Source organism: Ornithorhynchus anatinus, chromosome 2 (assembly GCF_004115215.2).
Source record: "Ornithorhynchus anatinus isolate Pmale09 chromosome 2, mOrnAna1.pri.v4, whole genome shotgun sequence".
Taxonomy (NCBI): Eukaryota; Metazoa; Chordata; class Mammalia; order Monotremata; family Ornithorhynchidae; genus Ornithorhynchus; species Ornithorhynchus anatinus.
The window spans coordinates 10,629,241-10,629,955 of record NC_041729.1 but is presented as its reverse complement, the minus strand read 5'-3'; the positions used below and the strand labels follow the sequence as shown (position 1 = coordinate 10,629,955).

Below are 715 nucleotides of genomic sequence, written 5' to 3'. Positions count from 1 at the left end.
TACTCTTCTCTTTGGCACTTTCCTAATTGATTGATCCTAAGTAATTTTATTATCTGCTTCCCTATCTAGACTGTAAGCTCCTGTTGGGCAGGGTGTCTTTCATTCTTCCCCAGTTTCTAGTCCAGAATCTTCAACCTGAACTGGATCTGTTTCCCCATGTAGATGGTAAACTCCCTGTGGCCAAGATCAAGTGTACCACTTCTCACATATGTATTTTCCCAATCACTTAGAAGAGTGTTCTGCACACAGTAAGGGCTCCATAAATACCATTGATTGATGGACTGATCAATTTAGATTGACTCTAAAGGAATCCAAGCCCCTCTCATGGTCACACCTGGAGAGTTTCCAGGACTCTTCCAGTCTCAGCTATGGGAGAGAGAGTCAGGCAGAGGCCTACCCTTTCCATTCCTAGCTTGGGCAGTTGCTAGCGAGTGGAAGGCAATCTGCTACAAGTCACAACTCATCCATGCTGGGCAGAAGCGGCTTGGGAGAGAGTGGAGGGCAAAGAATCGAGTTTACTGTGTGGAAGGTGGCAATGGTAAACCACTTCTGTATTTTTACTAAATAAACTCTTTGGATCCACTACCAGAACAATCGCAGATGGAGATCAGGGCATTCTGGGAGAGAAATGTCCATGGTGTCACTGTGGGTCAGAAACGACTCGACGGCATAAGACAAGACAAGACAAAGTAGTCCAAGACTGATTTTCTGCCAG

General features: G+C 45.5%; 1 non-coding gene across 1 annotated transcript; it reads left to right on the top strand.

The window, feature by feature from the left end:
- Positions 1-316: 316 nt before the first annotated feature.
- On the top strand, positions 317-454 carry LOC114809818. Its single transcript, XR_003757593.1, has one exon. It is a non-coding gene; the product is annotated as a small nucleolar RNA SNORA7 (small nucleolar RNA).
- Positions 455-715: the final 261 nt, after the last annotated feature.